This window comes from Culex quinquefasciatus, chromosome 1, assembly GCF_015732765.1.
Source record: "Culex quinquefasciatus strain JHB chromosome 1, VPISU_Cqui_1.0_pri_paternal, whole genome shotgun sequence".
Classification (NCBI taxonomy): Eukaryota; Metazoa; Arthropoda; class Insecta; order Diptera; family Culicidae; genus Culex; species Culex quinquefasciatus.
The window spans coordinates 112,788,916-112,808,820 of NC_051861.1; the positions used below are offsets into that span (position 1 = coordinate 112,788,916).

The window sequence follows — 19,905 nt, forward strand, 5'->3', positions numbered from 1 at the left end:
TCTCAACAATTTTCCTTGTATTTTACGTCTCAGGTGTCCCATCAGTTTCCACCGTTTTGTCTCAAAAAATGTCTACTGTATATGGCAAGATGCCTATCAGTTCAAAGTAGTTCACTGTCTCACCAACTTTAAATGATTTAAGCGTCTCACTCTCTTTCTCAGTATTTGATGTGTCAAGTGTCCCATCGGTTCCCACAGTCTCAAAAATGTCGACTGTATTGTGCGTTCCCACTGTATGAAAACAAATTTCACTGTGTTAAGCGTCTCACTGTCTCAGCAATTTTAAATAAGTTGAGCGTCTCACCAACTTTCTAAGTACTAAATGTCGAAGTGTGCCAACGTTTCTCACTGTCTAATTTTCCAAAAAGTGTCCACTTTATTATGCGTTCAAACTGCCTGATTTTTTTTTTAATTCAAATGAATTAAGCGTCTCAACAATTCTATTTGTATTAAGCAAGTGTCTTAAGGGTTGCCACTTTTCAAATTGTCTCACTGTATTACCATTTACACTGTATCACTTGTATCAGAGTCTCGGCAATTTTGAAATATATTGAGCGTCTCAACGTCTTTTTTTTTTTGTTTCTAACGTCTCAATTGTCTCCATTGCCACAGTCACAAGTGAAACATTTTCACTGTATTGCTGTCTCAGCAATATCAGTTGCGTCAGTTTAAACGTCTCAACAATGTCAACTGTGTTGTTTGCTTCCACTGCTTGAAAAAAATCACTGATCGTCTTAATATTGATTTTTATTAAGCGTCTCAAGAGTGTTTCAGTTTCATTATGCGTCTCAATTGTCTGAATAATTTCGACTGAATTGCGTGTCTCACTGTTTCCGCTATTTTGTTTAGCGTCTCAATTGCATTCAGCGTATTAAACGTCTCACTGTTCTTGCTGTTTTTCCCTCGAAAATGTCCAGTCTGCTTTATTTAGTGACTCCACTGTCTGATTTAAGCGTCTCACTGTCCCTTTAATTTAATTTGCATTTAGCGTCTCAATAACTTTCTTGGCATTAAGCGTCTCAAGTATCTTTAGTTACCACTGTTTTAAGTGTCTCATTAATTGCCCGTTTTATTAAACGTCCTATGGATGCGCAGCAACCAAGGAAGTTGTTATTTCGTCAAACGCACCGACCCAATCCTTCAACAATCTGATTCTAAAATTAGTCAAACTTTCTTGTAAATTGCTTTGTAGATTAAATTTAGGGGATGAATGCAAAAAAAAAATCGACAACTCCCGTAGCTTTGAAGATACTAGAATGTGTGTAACAAAACTCTTGGTGCAAAAAGCTCTGGTTGTTATGCACCGTTAACTGGGGCTTACTGTCTCAGAAATTTAAAAAAAAATAAGCGTCTCAAGTGTCCCAACAGTTCTTACAATCTCAACTGTCTCAAAAATGTCTACTGTTTTATGCGTCCTCACTGTTTTAACAAGTTCCACTGTGTTCACAGCGTCTCACTACCTCAGCGATTTAAAATTAATTAAGCGTCTCAACATGTTTTTGCATTAAGCGTCACAGATGTCTCCCAAAACATTCGGATGTCACCACACTTTCATTCATTGAACGTCTCAAACCTTGAAACGTTGCAACTGTCTTTATTGTCTCAACAATGTCCGTTGAATTAAATGTCTTTAAAGTATAAACAATAGCCACTGCATTGGGCGTCTCACTGTTTCAGCATTCTCGAAGGAGAGCGAGACTCTCAACACTTGTATTAAACGTCGCAAATGTAATAGCGATATCAACCTTCTTAGTTGTCTTAAAAATATCATCTGTATTATACGTTTTTCATGTTCGTTTAGGTGTCTCACTGTCTCAGCTATGTTCTTTGCAGTGACCGTCTCAACAGCTTTGTTGTATTTGAACGTCTCATGTGTTTCGCTCAATTGTCTCAACTAACTAAACTGCAATAACTAGTTTGATTATCTCAACTGTTCTGTTCTGTTTTAAATCGTGTCTCAATGATTTGCAATAAAATAAGCGTCCCAAAGGGTTTAAACTTCATCCAGAATCTAAATTGTTTCAAACATCTCAACTGAAATAACATTAATTAATTTTCACAGCATTAAATTCCTCAAATGTCACAGTTGTCTCAACAATTTCAATCGATTTTATGTCTAAAAATGTTTGAAAATTCCAATGTTATAAGCGTCTCAAATCAGTCAACTTTTTCTACTTCATTAGGCGTCTCGTGCAACCGCAAATGTTTTTGCTATCAACTCAAATATCTAGGTCAATTTTCACTGCGACAAATGTCTCAGTTGTCTCAACCGTTTTCAGAAAATTAGGTGTCTCAAATAATTCAAAACTCTAGTATTTTAGGCGTCTCAAATTAGTCAAGGATTTCTATTATATTAAGCGTCTCCGCTGTCTTTACAATCTTGCTTGTCAAAACATGTTGAATTTTCACTGCAATAAGTGTCGTTTATGTCTCAGTCCCAATAATTTACACAAAATTAATTGTCTCAGATGTTCCAAAAACTCCATTGTTTTAAGCGTCTCAAATTTGTCAGGCCCAGAGGTTGTTAAAGTGGATTGCTTTGCCTTTTTTCTAATGTTTTAGGCGTCTCGGTGAAGATTCTGTTGTCTTATTACATTTAACTGCAATAAATGTCTCAAATGTCTTAGATGTCACAAAAAAATACAGAATAAGGTGTCTCAAATATTAAATAAGATTTTTTTATATTAGGCGTCTCAAATGTGTTTTTTTTTGCTTAAATAAGCGTCTCAAGCGTCTCGAAAAAAGATTTATTTGTCTAAATTGTCACAAATATTTACAGAATAAAGTGTTTCAAATGTTAAAAAAGCGTTTTTATATTAAGCGTCTCAAATGTGTTTTAAGCGTCTCAAACGCCTTGAAAAAGGATTCCACTGTTTTAGGGACTAAATTGTCTCAAATATTTTTATTTATAGTGTCATAACTGCAGCCTCATCCCAAGTTTCGTTTACTAATATCGAAAACAGATTTTCTGGAACCACCAAAATGTCAAATCAAAATTATAAACGTTCCTGAAGGTCATCCCCACCCAACCAAATAACAAGAAGGTTAATTATTGCGATTTTAATCCCGGGCCCGCACACACACACACACAAAATCCCACAAATCACTCAGAAAAAAATAAGAAATCTCATCATTCCGGCCAACCGGCCGTTGATTGATTAGGTGGGAAGAAACGCGAGCCAAAGAATTATGACAAGTCGTGTTCTCTCGTCCCTCCACCATCTTCTCGCAACCCTTCATCATAATAAACTGTGGCGGCGGTGCGCAATTGAGCTTAATTCTCGACATTATGTCATCAATCATTGGGGGTTGGCTAGCCGACTAACTGGCACCACTGGTTTATAATATTTGCATATTATTGCGCCATTTTAGTTTAGTTTGTATTTGAAATTTTTATCGTTGAAATTGAAAATTTTCAAATTAAAATCGAAAAACAAAGTCAAGCTGTTCCCTTTTCCTCGACAACAATAACAACCGGGAACCAACAAGTGTTTATTTACTCACGCTCCTGTTTTCCCCCAATCACATTCAAACTGTAAATTATATACCAACCAAATCCCATCACAAATACATAAAAAGTTGCACCAAAAATAGACCAGCGAGTCCTTGAAAGTGTGTAGATCGGTTCCGGCGCCCAGCAAAAGAGGACTTGTTTTTCCAGGAAATTTCCCCACGAACGAGAGAAAAGTTTTCCCAAAGTGGTATTGGTGCGAAGGAAGTTGGTAGACTTTGACACGTCTGTGTATTGGTGAAGACGGGATGTCCTACCGCAATCGGTTTGCTGCTGCCCTTCCTCAGTCTCCAGGACTTGGTTGAAGTGTCCTGGGAGGGGGAAAGGAGAGTCTGATGGCAACACACCCTCTTAACACAGTGGGGTTGATTTGTGCGAAAATTGCTAAAAATAAATTAATTTTGAATTGGACAACTTTGATTCTAAGGAATAGCTCCGATGGAACCGGTATCCGGAACATCCCGGGTGGCCAAAACTGGTCGAAGACAAATGAAAAGAGTCGTACAGCAATTATCTGGCTTATTACATGAAGTTTGAAGTGTCGCATGACCATTTTGAGTGGTTCTAAGGAATGGCCCCATGGGAACCGGTATCCGGAACATCCGGGTTGATCAAATTGAAACGTTTTTTTTTTTTTTTTGCAGCAATGAAACATTTTCATTGTAGTAGCAATAATTTTCTACACATAATGGTATTATAAACCAGTTTTATAACTAAATTTTGTCAAAATTCCAAAACCATCAGAACCAGTATCCGTAACATCCGGAATCGGATCTAAATTACCAAAAGTAGACCTGTGTAACTCAGAAGTTGCCAGAAAGCGAAACTTTTATTTATCCTAAATTTGACCCAGCGTTTTTCTTATTTTTTTTAGCTTAATGGATTCAAAAAAGTATTTTTAAAATTAAAAAATAGATCTTTAGTTTCAAAATGCCAAACATAAAATAGCCAAAAAATAAATGCAAAAGGCCAAAACTGAAATAAAAAATATTAGTGATGGATAAAATAAATTAAACTTTTCGAAAAAAAAAATAAGTTTTGAGCGTTTTTAAAAGTTTTTAAAAGTTTTTAACGTTTTTAACGTTTATTTCTGATTTGACATTCTGGCGAATGGGATAAAGATCGTGAAAACTATTGTGACCCTGCAAACCTAAAAAAAAGCAAAAGAAAAATAAGGCTGAAATAAAGACAATAAAACAAAAATATTTGAGACAACTCAGTCCTTAGAGACAATGGAATATTTTTTTTTTTCGAGGCCTTATTGCATTTCTGAGACAACCAAGTCATTTGAGACACTATTGAAGTGAAAATTTGGGAACTAAAATATTTGAGTTATTTGAGTCAAATCAAGACAATTGAAACAGTTTTGTTTGTTTGAGCTTTTCATATTTTTGACGTTTTTTTCATTTTATTCTTATTTTTTAACATAACATAAATATTTTTAAACGTTTATAACGTTTTTAACAGTATTAGCGTTGTTAACGATCTTCACGTTTTTTACGTTATTCTTAATTTTTTTAAGTTTTTTTTTAACGTTTTTAACAGTTTTATAAATTTTCTTAAAGGTTTTTAAACGTTTTGATTTTAACGATTTTTAATGTTTTTATGCGTTTTTGAACGTTTTTTCAAGTTTTTTCAAATGTTTTTTTTTACATTTTTTGAACGTTTTTGAACGTTTTTAACGTTTTCAACGCTTTTAAAATTTTCAACATTTTTCAATGTGTTTTTAATTTTTTTTCAACATTTTTTAAATATTTTTTTAACATTGTTTTAAGCGTTTTTAATTTTTTAAAAGCTTTTTTAGTAATTTTTAACGTTTTTTAGCGTTGTCAACGTTTTTTTTTATTTTTTAAAAATTTAATAAACCTTTTTAAAGGTTTTAAAGGTTTTTTTTTAATTTTTTTTTAACATTGTTTTTAACGTTTTTAATGTTTTTTAGCGTTTCTTAACGTTTTTTTAGTTTTTAAAATGTTTTTTTCTAACGCTTTTATGATTTTTTAACGTTTCTAACGTATTTTTAACGATTTTTTTTATCGTTATGTAACGTTTTTTAACGTTTTTCACGTTTTCAAGTTTTTTAATTTTTTTGTAAAGTTTTTAAAGTTATTAACATAAATATTTTTAAACGTTTATAACGTTTTTAACAGTATTAACGTTGTTAACGATCTCAACGTTTTTAACGTTATTTTTTATTTTTTTAAAAGATTTTTAACGTTTTTAACGTTTTTTTTTAAGGTTTTTTCACGTTTTTAACGTTTTTAAACGTTTTGTTTTTAACCATTTTTAATGTTTTTATGCGTTTTTTAACGTTTTTTTGTTTTTAAAATGTTTTAACGTTTTTTTCAAGTTTTTTTAAATGTTTTTTTAACGTTTTCAACGCTTTTAAAATTTTCAACGTTTTTAAATTTTTTTTTCAACATTTTTTAAATATTTTTTTAACATTGTTTAAAGCCTTTTTTAATTTTTTTTTTCAAGCTTTTTTAATTTTTTTAAAGTTAAGTAAACCTTTTTTAAGGTTTTAAACGTTTTTTTTAAATTTATTTTTTTAACATTGTTTTTAATGTTTTTTTTTGCGTTTTTTTTAGTTTTTAAAATGTTTTTTTTTTCTAACGTTTTTATGATTTATTAACGTTTCTACGTATTTTTAACGTTTTTTATCGTTTTTAAACGTTTTTCACGTTTTTCAAGTTTTCCAAGTTTAAAAAAAATTTTAGGTTTTTAACGTTATTAACATAAATATTTTTCTACGTTTATAACGTTTTTAACAGTAATAACATTTTTAACGTTCTCAACGTTTTTTTAATTTTTTTAAGTTTTTTTTAACGTTTTTGTATCGTTTTTAACGTAAACGGTTTTCTTAAACGTCTTTAAACGTTTTTTTTAACTTTTTTAACGTTTTTAAAGTTTTTAACGTTTTCAGCGCTTCTAACATTTTTAACGTTTTTCAACGTTTTTTTGAAACTTTTATTCATTATTTTTTAAATTATTTTTTTTAACATTGTTTTTAGCGTTTTCAATGTTTTTTTGTTTTTTTTACTTTTTTAGCGTTTTTTTACGTTTTTTAGCGTTCTCAACGATTTTTTATAACTTTTCTTAAAGTTTATTAAACTTTTTTTAAGGTTTTTTTACATTGTTTTCAACGTTTTTAATGTTTTTTGCGTTTTTAATGTTTTTTAGATTCTAAAATGCTTTTTTTAAACATTTTTCATGTTTTTAAAACGTTTTTAACGTATTTTTATCGTTATTTAACGTTTTTAAACGGTTTTTAACGTTTCTCACGTCTTTTAAGTTTTTCAAGTTTTTCAAATTTTTCATGTTTTTCAAGTTTTTCAAATTTTTCAAGTTTTTCAAGTTTTTCAAGTTTTTCAAGTTTTTCAAGTTTTTCAAGTTTTTCAAGTTTTTCAAGTTTTTCAAGTTTTTCAAGTTTTTCAAGTTTTTCAAGTTTTTCAAGTTTTCAAGTTTTCAAGTTTTCAAGTTTTCAAGTTTTCAAGTTTTTCAAGTCTTTCAAGTCTTTCAAGTTTTCAAGTTTTCAAGTTTTCAAGTTTTCAAGTTTTCAAGTTTTCAAGTTTTCAAGTTTTCAAGTTTTCAAGTTTTCAAGTTTTCAAGTTTTCAAGTTTTCAAGTTTTTCAAGTTTTTCAAGTTTTTCAAGTTTTTCAAGTTTTTCAAGTTTTTCAAGTTTTTCAAGTTTTTCAAGTTTTTCAAGTTTTTAAAGTTTTTCAACCTTTTCAAGATTTTCAAGATTTTTAAAGTTTTTTAAGTTTTTCAAGTTTTTCAAGTTTTTCAAGTTTTTTAAATTTTTCAAGTTTTTCAAGTTTTTCAAGTTTTTCAAGTTTTTCAAGTTTTTCAAGTTTTTCAAGTTTTCAAGTTTTTCAAGTTTTTCAAGTTTTTCAATTTTTTCAAGTTTTTCAAGTTTTTAGTTTCTAGTTTTTAGTTTTCAATTTTTAGTTTTTAGTTTTTAAAAGTTTAACATTTGATAAAAAAAAATACAATTTTACGATTAACGCTGTTCCACTATGCCAAATCTCAAAGTAAATAAGACAACCCAAAGTGCGAGTGTGTATGTGTATTTCTCGAGTTTTTTTTTGAAAAGGTCCTATAAACAAAATTTTCACTTTTTGCTTTTTGGGTGTTTTTGAATACCCCTGACTCAATGCGGTTCTAAAAACACCCAAAAAGCAAAAATTGAAAATTTTGTTTATAGGACCTTTTCAAAAAAAAGTCGAGATTTGTAGACTATATTCCCATCCCAGCAACCCACATTTCCATCCGAATCAAACAACAACAACATCCCGATCCAGATCCCGAACCCCGAACCCGAAGCAAATAATAACACGCACAATTCATCACACTCACGCGCACACACCCTTAAAGAAGGAACACACATTACTCCGTCGTCGTCTAGCAGTCCAACACAACCGTAGTACGTGGTAGTAGTGGAAGCAGTAAGAAGAGGACCAACAACAACAACAAGAAGAGTATCGTTATCGATTGATGGCTAAAAATAGACTCCATGCGCCGCACGCGCTTGTGTCCCCCACCTCCACCCACACCCACCTTGCCTACCCTACCTCAATATGTTACCCACCACTCGTCACCACCTACTGTGTGGGGAACACTTGACTGACAGTTCGACCAACAAAGTGGTGGTTGGTTGGGTTTTGTAGTTTCTTTTTCTTTATTATGACGATTTTTTCAAAAGAATCCAAAACAATCAGTGTTACCCACTGTCAAAATCTTCTTTGTTCACTAAATTTGACATCAAATTTTACGAAATCCGATTGAAATTCAAAGTTTAACTCAATTTCGCAACATTCCTCACCATTTTCAAACCCACCCTGCAGCTAAAACTTTTTTTGAAGGGACAGTGAAGGTTAGTGGGTGCAACCACCCGCCCGAAATGTTACCCACCGAAAAGGTCGGCCAGCGCTTTGCGTGTTTTGGGTACACAATTTATTAGAGTTTCGGGTTGTTGGTGGTTTGTTTGGGGGTGGGTGTTTTGCCGCAGAAACCTGCAGCCTGGTCGCAATTATACGGTCCTCGTTGCGGTGGGTTGAGGGGTGGGGAGAACTTGTAACAAAAGGGGGCTTGCAGCTAAAAATAGATGATTGACACTCCCCGCCCGTTTTTGGGTTGAGGTTGAGGGAGTGGGATTTTTTTGTTCTATCGAAGAGCTTTCTTTTTTATGGATTCCTTGGAAGTTTTATTTAAACTTACATGGTATTTGTACTATTTTAACTTATCAAATTGTTTTTCTTTTTTTTTTGTTGCTTACCTAAAAAGAGAAGAAATAAAAATATTTGATTAGAATAACTGCACAGTCAAAAATTGTGTAAAATTCGAAGCTGTAATTTCGGAAGGTTCAATATTACCTCTTTTATGGTGTAATTTTACCTCAATTCAGACTGAAAAGGTGACATTACACCAGAAAAGAGGTAAAATTACATATTTTCAGAGGTAATTTTACACATTTTTTCTGACATGAAAAATTTTCCCCTTCTCAGATTTAATATTACCATGATGTTTTTACTGTGTGCATTAATTTTAAATAAACTTATCAAAAATGTAGATTTTTAATCAAAAATAATTTTGATTCTACCAAAATCTTCTTCAAAAATTCAAATAACCACAAATTTTCCAATTACCTTTATTATTCAATTACCACGAAAGCAGCCCACAATCCCTTCGGAAATCCAGCATCAAACAGAGTTCATTCCGGGAAAATTTTCCTCTTTCAGGTTTCAGTTATCCTCTTTCCAGAGCCTTTTTTTCCCGGAACGAAACACGAGGGACCTTGTTTCCACATGTTCAGTACCAGTACCAAAGTAGGGTCGGATGTGATTGACACTTATCCGATTTCCAGCCTGGCTGGTTTCCAGTTGGTTACCTGATTTCCGAGAAGGAAAAGTTTTGCAAAGCCTTTTTGCTTCGTGGAAGCGATAATTATCACCGGAAAATTATAGTGAAAATGTTGTTGATTCGATTTGCTTAATAAACTTCTACTTACAAAATCGAACCGTAAAATTACACATGAATAATGTAAAATTGGTAAAATTACACCCTTTCCACACAATCTTGCAGGAAGATTTCAATTTCAATTAAAAATATGTAATTTTACCTAAGAAATAGTGTAAAATTACACCAACAAGCTAAGCTATTTTGTTTCCTTTTTCAACATAAATTCTGGTGAAATTACACCAAAGAAATGGTTAGATTACATGTCCATGTTTTATATCATCCAAACTTAAACCATTTTTTATCTTCATCACAGAAAAAGTAAAAGAATAGAAGCTTGACAATTTTAAAGCATAAATTTACTTTCTTTTAAATGTAATTTTACTTTATTTTATGTGTAGAAATTGAATTACACATTATGTACCTATGTGTAATTCAATTTCTACACATAAAATAAAGTAAATTTTTACTTTAAAACTGTCAAACTTCTATTCATTTACTTTTTCTGATATGAAGATTAAAAATTGATTAAATTTGGAAGATGTTACACATGAACATGTAATCTAAACTTTTCTTTGATGTAAATTTACCAGAATTTATGTTGAAAAAGGAAATTGCACAAAAAAATTACTTCACCATAAATTTTTAACATTTTCTTAGGTAAAATTCTTATTATGCTGACGTGTTATTATGCGTATTTGTTAATGTGAACAAAGCCTAGAAAAGAAAATTCAGAATTTATTTCCCAACAAAATAGAAAAGTAAAAAAACACATTAACATTAACAAAATAAGCATCTTATTTAGATTTAAATTTAACACCTAAATTTATAACCAAACCTGTATCATCATCAGTCGTCAAAACAACAACAAACCAATTCAATCCACGTCGAGAGATATCACCGCAAAAACCAGTTTCTGTTGGCAAAATCCACAAACAGCACAACACAACACAACTCGACCCGTTCCTATCATCTGCAGACAACAGAGCCGCACGGCGTTATCACAGAGCCAGAAAACTTCTGCAAACTTGCTCTACTTTGGGCCGCTCTTGTGTCGCCATTGTGGCTCAGCAGCAGTTAGGGTGGTTCACAATTTGAAGGAAAAAAAAAGGTTTAATTTTGGAAGGTTAAAATTTTTATGATTGAATTTTACATGTTTTTCGATGTAATTTTACCTCAATTCATGTAAAAAGTGAAATTGAAATACGTAAATTTACACACTTTTCAATTTAAAATAAACATCTGTTCTGAGTCAGAACTTCTGACATAAAAATCTTTCCTCGTTCCAAGATGATTAATTACCACGATCTTTTCAACTTTTAAACTTAAATAAAAAAATATTATTAACTTAAATTCTTTGCCAGTGCGGCCGGATTTCGATGGCTATCTTACTAAATCTAAATAATTTTACAATGCGTAAATGCCCCTTAACAATAGTTGCTTTATACGGCCTTGAAAATTCTAAAAATATTGCTTAAGTGACAAAATCTTGCGGCAGTGTTGCCAGATATTAAAATTTTACAATTAATCGTAATAATCCTTAAATCCAAAGTTCATAAGGACGATTTTGGAAGTATTTTTTTTTAAATTCAAACCTTTGAAGATTTGCTAACACCCGCTTAAGTGACAAAGATCAACGTCAAAGTTGCCAGCTTTTAAAGTATCGTATCTCATTGGATAAATTTTACAAAAAAAAAATAACTGAGAAATTCACGATATCTGGAATTGCAAAGAAATGTGAATTGTGAGACTTTAGTATTCATAATTTTAGACAGGGTTGCCAGATTGTCCGAATATCTTTAAAATATCAATCTAAATACTAATAATTAAGAACACAGATAAAACAGATTTTAGTAGCTGTTCCGTCAAATTCATCATGAAAGACTTTTCTAAAAATAGCTAACAATGTACATTTAGACGGCTTGAATAGTACTTTTTATTGATATTTTAAATTAATACAGGGCTTAATACAGGGTTGCCAGTTTTCAGAGACAGAGAATGCCTTCAAATATTTAAATAACTAGGTTCAAAATATTAATTAGCATTTTATCAAAACGTCTATCATCCGAACTTGAAGATTCCGCAAAAGTGACAAAATCTCACACAAGTGTTGCCAAATCTTCATGGTTTACAATTAATCGGAAAGGACTTCCAAAATGTATCAAACAAAGTGTAACAAGAAGAGTTAAAAAGTTATTTTCATTCTTATCCCACAACATCCCACCTTCAAGTGTTTGCTAACTCGTGATAGTTCATGACAGGGTTGCCAGATTGTAAAATTTGTGTTTGTTCAGGTACCAATATTTAAACAAAAAATATCAGAAAGGAAATTTACAACAAAAATTCGACATCCAACTTTGAAAAGCTATGTGAGTAATATAAACTTGAGAATTCATAACTTTAGACAGGGTTGTCAGATTCTCCAAATATCCTAATCTTCTAAGTATCTAAATACTTATATTCAAAAAGAGATTTTTCGAAAGCTAAAAAAGTCGTGTTACGACTTCAGAAGGCAATATTAATAAAAAAATAACAACATTTGATGAATTATTTTCAAGTGGCAATGATTCTTGTCCAGGTTGCCACATTTTCAAACATATATTTTATAAAAATAATAGTAATAGTTCAGATAATAATTTTTAATTGAAATTCAATCTTTTCGGATTTGAAAAGCTGTATGAATTGAGAATGTAAAATTTTTATAACTTTTGAAAGGGTTGCCAAATTATGGGAATATCCTTCAAATATCCGATTTAAGTACTGAATTTTGAAACAGGGCTAAATTTGATTTTACTAAAATGTACATCATTCGGAATTTAAAAAAAATCTATGGGCCGACGAAATTTTACGGCAGGGTGGCCAGATCTTTAAAGTTAAAGATTAATTGTAGAGGTCTTTCATAGACAATCAAACTGAAAGCAATAAGATGGGTTGGAAAGTAATTTTCGCTCATTATCACAAAATACCAACATTAAATATTTGCAAATCCTCTTCTAAGTGACGACAGTTCATAACAGGGTTGCCAGAATGTTCAAGTTTGTGCATAAATCAATGGTTCGGAAAGGCATTTTCATCAGAAATCAAGATTTTTGGTTTTGAATTTTTTTGTGAATTGTATAAATTAAGTATTCATAACTTTTGACAGAGTTGCCAGACTTCTCGATCATCTTTAAAAAAATGTCTACACGTATTTTTACCACAAAAAAAATCCATAAATCTTATAGAAAGGCAATTTCTTAAGGCAGGGTTGCCAGAGCTTCAATGTTAATGATTTATCAATGAAGTCTATCAACAATTATTTGAGTTTATTTCAGTTCATAACTTTATAGCAATTTATAACATTCCACCAAAAATATCAGATCAATCAGACCTAAATGGACCTAAATAGCTATAATTCACGACAGGGTTGAAAGATTTTCAAATTTATGTTTTATTAAAAAAAACTCAGTTCGGCTAGTCATTTTCATCGATATTTACAATATCTGCATTTGAAAAGCTTTGTAATTTTTGTTAAGTTTTTGAACTCATAATTTCAGACAGGGTTGCCAGATTTTCGGATTTTACCCCCATTAAATTGTTTTTTTTTATTTCAAAAATCAAACTATTTTATGTTTTCTATAATTTGAATGTTTTTGTGTGTGTGTGTGTGTGTGTGTGTGTGTGTGTGTGTGTGTGAACCACCCTAACGCACAAATTAACTCCGGAATGACACCATATATGTGCGTGCATTTACAACCAAACAGAAGAAGCATCCCGCGCCCGAAAATTGAGTCCGAGCGCGCGCATATCGTGTGCGGCTAATTAAAACCAGTTTTATCCGGTGGGACAATTGATAACGAAGAAAGAAAAAAAAAAAAGTCGAGAAAAATTAAAGCGACCTTTGTTGTGGAATCTCGAATCTTGGTCGAGCCCAAATATTAGGCAAATTGTTGCCATTTGCGTCACACAGCTTCGCGATTAAGTGGTGGAAGTCGAAAACAGTTTAAGTTTTCAAAAAGGTTTAGATTATTATTTCAAAAAATATTTGAAATAGTTTGGATTCAACTAAAATAAGAAAATTTTGCAAATTTGTTATGAAAAATAACTATGAAAATTTAGACGATGATCAATCAAATGTAAAAGTGGCCGGCAGCGAAATTATGGAAAAGTTTAGTTTACATTTCCAACAAACAACCTGAAAATTTCGCCAAGCCTGCTTCTCCGAAAGTTAAATTGCAAGTAAAACCACCCCCACATAACAACGTTCGTAGTAGGCGGAAGACGCCCGCCATGGTTACAGTAATGATCTGACGAAAACGCTACTCTCTTCAGGACGTAGACAAAACACGGACAACAACTTTCGATAAGAGACTTGAAGAAGGAGGCTGCGAATCTCATCGGCGCGCGCGCCGACTTCGCGGAAATTCTTCAAGCGGAAACCTTCTTCTTCGCAACTTCTCTTCAGAATGTCTGAGCTCGCAACTATCGTCATTTGTTTTGCCACTTTATTATCATTTCTCTTCTCTTTTTCGTTTTCAACTTCTCTTCTTCACTTCTTCACTTTGCTCGTTGCTATCTTTTTTGCAAACTGTTTTGTTCTTTTCTTCTTCTTTCCTTGTCTCAATTGAATGAAGCTGTTATTGTTTTCGCTTCAATGTTTCCTCTATTCTGTTACTCTTTTCATCCCGCTTTGATAAATTACGTCCAGTTTTGGCTCGTGTGATCCGCTAGCCGTCAGTTTGGTGCCGTTTTTTATTCTGTTGCTGGCAATTTTATTGTATTGTAGTTCTTGGAAGTTGCTGGCAAGTTGAACTCTGGAACTCGTTTGGCATCCAGCTCTCTCTCTGGATTGATGACTGGATTTTGAGGTGGCTTTGTGGTTATTTACCAGAGTGATGATTAATGCTAAAGCACTGTAGTTTTTTCAAGAGCAATACAAAGTTAATTTTAGAACATCAAAAAATAATATTTTAAATCGATTGAATCGATTTTAGTCTATTAAACTAGAAATGAAAATTTTAAAATTGACATGCAAAATATCCAAAATATGAAAAACAAATGAAACTGTGAGCAAAATTCCAAATTAATTAATATTTCTACAATTAGGGTGGAAGTCTCTATTGTGGACTCGATAAAATAAGCTAGGGTTTATTTTGGATTGTTCGTGAAATTGTATTCAAAAATAATGACAACTTTATTGCCCATAATTTCGTAAATGCCTCACGTAAAATAACGACATGTTTTGATTTTTTTTAAGAAAAAAAAGTTTTAAGTTAATTTTTTTTTAATTTTGTAAAGTTTTTTCGATTTTTTTACTTAAATCTATTTGATGTTGCTCAAAAATATTATTTTCCGCAATATGTTTTTAGCCTTCTTTAAAATTTTTGTTGAAAATAAGTCAAATGTGGTATAACAATTACTCATGGTACCTAATCGAAAGAAATATTTAACCAAAGTTCATTGGCTTTGTTATTAGTCACTCTGTCTGCACTGGTTTTTCGATAAAAGAACCGAATATTAGTCATAAGAAGCGATATTTTTAACCGCACATTAATCATCTGGACAAAGTCTTCCAATTGTCTGTGATCTAGAGTGGAGAAGAGTAAGTGAGAAGGAGAGTAGAAGAGGGAGAGCGAGAGACTTGATTTGTTTTATGCAAGTCATGCTTAATTACTGTAAAGACACTATCGCTTTGCGGAATTCCTGCTTCTTTTCTGCTACTTTTTTTTGCGTCATGGTGACACAGTGGAAGTATGGTTTAACCCTCCTCAGCTGACCAATTTTGGATTAAATTTTATTTCATCTTTGTCGTTTTTACTTTGTTAGATTTAGCCACTTTTCTTCAAAATTTTGCTTGTCTAGTTTTGTGTTTTTTATAAATATTTTTTATTTGCATTTTTTTGTTTTGTTTATTTTGTTTATTACTGAAAGTATTTTCTCTACCTATCATACATTTTGAGCCCAACTGTCAAAAATGATCTCAAATTTTAATTTATTAATTTATATTATTTACTTTGCTTTGTTTTTATTTCTTAATTTTCTTGTGTTAGGCCTTTTCCTGTTACCAATTTTGTTTTTTTTTTCATAATTTTTCAGCTAATTTTTTCTTATTTTTTACATTTTCAAACATAAAATGAAATTATAAACGTTCAAAATGAAACAAACTGCATCAAAACATAATTTGGAACATAGCAAAAATTACTGCAAACTTATTTTGACATAAAAAAACTCGATATTAGTTTGCCCTAAACGACCTCAACGTTCAACATAAAATACCTAGACATGAAAAAAAATAACATAAAAAAAATTTACAGACAAAAATACGTTTCATAGAAAAAAATATTGTAAATAAATAAATTTCATAAAAAATATTTTCTATAAAAGAAATATTTTTCATAAAAAGGAATATTAATTTTTCATAAAAATATATATTTCCAAATAAAAAACTCATTAAAAAATATTTTTCGCAAAAAAAATAAAAAGAAATATTTTTCTAGATCATAAGAAAAAATTGTAAAAAATACTTTCCGCAAAACAAAAAAAAAATCATGAAAAAATATTTTTCATAGCAAAATATTTTTCATAAAAAGGAATATTTTTCATAAAAAGAAATATTTTTCATAAAAAAATATTTGTCATAAATCATCAGAAAAAAATTGTAAAAAAATACTTTCCGCAAAACAAAAAAAAATAATGAAAAAATATTTTGTATTAAAAGAAATATTTTTCATAACAAAATATTTATCATAAAAAGAAATATTTTTCATGAAAAGAAATATTTTTCATAAAAACAAATATTTTTCATAAAAAAAATGTTTTTCTAAACAAAATAATCCTTTAAAAAAAAATTCCGCAAAACAAAGTATTTTCCGTTAAAAAAAAATTTTCCGCAAAACAAAGTATTTTTCAATAAAAAAAATCATTCTAACAAAAAAAAATATTAAAAAAAATCCGTAAAAAAACATTTTTGGCAAAAAAATAGTTTTCTTCAAATAAAAGTCATGAAAAGAAAATGTACATCTAATCTAATCTAATCGAACACAAGCGCAGCCAGTCCGAAGAAAGCATCCTGGAAGAACTTGTGGTAAGATTACGCCTCAAGTCATTTCTTGTCAATATTAATGATTACAGTACATCCGAGTTACCCCGAAAATGTATAGCAAAAATTAAAGCGGCCAGGCCTACTGCGTTGCATTAACCGCAGAGACAGATTCTGTGAACGGATCACATTTCATAGAATCATCAGGGAGGAAGGATGCGTGGACATACCGTACCAAACGCTCCGAAACAGTTGTGGTGTGGTGTGTAAGTGTAAATTTGGCAGATAATAATATTTAGGGGCAATGGGGGAGGTGAGGGGAGGAAATGTGGATAGGAGAAAAGGAAGGTGGTAATGGGATAATATGGATATGATCAATAGAATATTATATAAAATAAGGGAATAAAATCATCTATCAAATAATGATAGATAAAATGGATAGATCTCACCAAGTCAAGATTCAACAGCTCCAGACAGCTGGCAACCGTTTCCGTATTTTTATATTCTCCGTCACATCCAGATGGGCGAAAAACTCTTCCACGATGACGATGGTCGTCGAAATCATGTGCGCCACGAAACCAACCTTGGGCTTGTTCCTTGTTCAGCGTCTGGTCGCGGGTCCACCGTCCGGATCTTTGGCCACGAGCAGCAGCTTGCAACGCGCACCCTTGAAGCAATCTCTTGCACCGGTTTGTAGTTCGACAATTCCGGTACATAACCCATCGTGGCCTTCATGGCGTTCATCGTGCCAGTGCTTCTTCCAGGATCCAAAATCGAGCTTCTTATAAATCCACAGGAACCAGCGTCGCAATTGCCGAAACCACTGGCTTAATCCAAAAATCCGCGTTGATTCAAATACTTCTGTAAACTTTTTTCTAAAAACTGATCGTAGAGAAAAAAACGACAGCAGAAAAAAAAACACGTCTGCCCGCACGCCCGGCTTACTGCCAAAGTCATGAAAAGAAAATGTACAGTAATTTTTTTTTTCAAGAAAATATTTTCCATAGATTATTTTTGTAAAACCAAATTCTATAAAAAGTGTTTATACCAAACAATATTTCTCATCAAAAATATTTGTAGTTAAAAAAATATTTTTTATATAAAAGCATATTTATTTTAATATATAAAAATATATATTTCCAAACAAAAAAATATCATTAAAAAATATTTTCGCGAAAACAAATAAAAAACTATTAAATTTTTTTTTTCAAGAGCATTTTTTTTTTTGAAAAAATTCTTTACGCCAAACAAAAAAAATTCATGAAAAAATATTTTTCATAAAAGGAAATATTTTTCATTAAAAAAATTGTCATAGAAAAAAGGTTTTTCTAAACAAAAAATCATTTTTCATGAAAAAAATATTTTTCGCAAAACAAACTATTTTCTATTAAAATATATTTTCCACAAAACAAAGTATCAATCCCAAGATTTTCTAAAATTTGCCAAGTTCTTTTTTTCAATTGGGTTTAAAACTGATTTTGGCGAATTTTTAGATCTTAGAGAACTTTAGAATTGGAAAAGTCATAAAAATCAAGTCAAGCCATCAAACCATAATTTGCCAAGAAAATAAAAAAAAAATGCAATTGCAAGAAAATCTGTGTAATTATCAAGTATGAAGGCCAAAAGTGAAAAGGGAAAATACATAATAACAAAAACAAAGAATTATAAAGAATAAATTCAGCAAAAAAGAAAAAAAGAAAATTAAAAGAAAAATATATTTGAAAAAAATATAAAAAAAATGCGGACATCAATTTAAAAAAAAAATAAAGATATTATTAGTTATTTATTATAAAAACAGACAAAACAATCAAAACTATGATGTTGAGTTAATAAATTATTTAGAAAAAAAATACAAAAAAAAAAAACAAATGACGAAAATAATATAAAACGAAAGGAATATTCAGTGAAATCATATAAAAAAGAAAATATATTATTAAATAATAAAAACTTTAAACTAAAAAAATAAGATTAAAACATTTTAACAGAAAAAATAGCAAAATCAAAGAAATAGTTATAAGAAAATTACAAAAAATATTAACAAAAAGTGGGACAACATTTTTAAGCACATCAAATAAAGTTATTGAAACCAGAATACGTAGTACTAGGAATAAAATATAAAAAATATTGTTTTTTTATTATAATAAAAAAAGAGAAAAAATATTGAAAATAAATAAAATACGTAACAAAAAAGGGTATAGAAATGAACCATGCAAGGAAACCAAGAAATAAAATTCAATAGAAACACATTAAAATATTTGAAAAGAAGAAAAAAATTAGCTTCGAAGACTTTCAAAGAAATCTGCTGAGATATTTAAAACCCAGAAAAAATAATGACGAAAAAAAAGGTCGTTCAAACAAATTAGCTATAACATAAAATTGAATTACGTAAAAATCGAAGTAAAAACATCAAACAATAAAAGAAAGAAAAAAATGAGAAAATTTAAAGAAAAAAAAATGAAGCAATCTTCTCGCCAGGGGTGTGTCTCCGAGCCAGTCGGATGATGACTGATGCTTCGAGAGCGAACTCCTGGTGACGGACCAAAAACCACCGCCAACGTGGGCAGCGCGGCGTGGGCGTTCCGCTGATGTGCGGTTTCTCTTGTAAAGTTTGCCGACAGCAAAGACAAATAGTCGATCAAATTTGCTTTCAAACGGTTAGCATTAAAAAAATCTAAGAATCAGTAAAAAGAATACGAATTACATTTAAATTTGAAATATAACATACGATTTGATGTAAATTTCCACGCAACTTGCATTTAAATTTACATTGTTTATCATGTAATTTTTTTTTCTGTGTAAAAATGAAGCAAAAATACGAAGTGACGTAGAAAATGACACAAATTTCAGCAAAACGTGCCCACAACAATTCTCACAAACTTTTAACAAGTCACACTCCAGCGGAAGTCTTGGCGTGAAAATGAAGTCGGAAAAGTGTAAATTTCCATCGAATCAGAAAGAACACCTTCGAAGTCGATGAACTTTATCCCGACGAGAAGCTGCTATTTCCGGCGTGGGCGGGGATTGCTTCAGCTTTCAAGGAAGCCTGAACCTAAACTTTGGATGTTTTTACTCCACACGAAATTTGCATTTACTGGTGTTGTTTGGTACTTTTGTTTTCCAGGAACGAAAAAGGTCACATCTTTGACGTGGGACTACGCTGTAGACTCTGTTTTCTAAGCAAATTTCGTCTTCCTCATTGTTCAAAGTGCTAATTTGATCACCCTTAGAAACAGCAATCAACGTGACTTGGAAAAGTTGAAGGAAAAAAATGTGACACCATCGACGCGCGCGACAGACGTCTGTGTTTTGACGGTTGGCTTGGTGGGCACGTATTCGCACCTGGGTAAAAATTGAGACCCAAACCTCACCCCCAAACTTCTCCCCTCTCGAACTGGTCAACAGTTTGTGGTTTCAGGTGGACAAT

The 19,905-nt window shown here is 31.2% G+C and overlaps 1 protein-coding gene across 9 annotated transcripts in view; it reads right to left on the reverse strand.

Moving 5' to 3' along the window:
• The window catches only part of LOC6050605 (histone deacetylase 4), a 128,917-nt gene that overhangs the window by 41,477 nt on the left and 67,535 nt on the right, over window positions 1-19,905 (reverse strand). The window lies entirely within an intron of this gene.